Here is a 215-nt window from a genome sequence, read left to right as displayed (position 1 = left end):
TTTCTTTCTCATGTGTCCTTGTGGTATCAATGAAAAGAATGAATGTGTTGTGTTGCATTAAACATAAGCAGAAGTGATTATCAGTATATTATATCTGTTTAAAGAAGAGAGATTTCAACCTGCAGTACTGCTGCTGACCACTAGAGGGCAGAAATAAAAATTAAGCTGATCTTAATTTTCAGATAGACAAACCAGCTGCTCACCTGTAAGAAAGG

This window comes from Acanthopagrus latus, chromosome 23, assembly GCF_904848185.1.
Source record: "Acanthopagrus latus isolate v.2019 chromosome 23, fAcaLat1.1, whole genome shotgun sequence".
In the NCBI taxonomy this organism is placed as follows: domain Eukaryota; kingdom Metazoa; phylum Chordata; class Actinopteri; order Spariformes; family Sparidae; genus Acanthopagrus; species Acanthopagrus latus.
The sequence above is the reverse complement of the archived record's forward strand: the minus strand, read 5'-3'. Positions refer to the sequence as shown.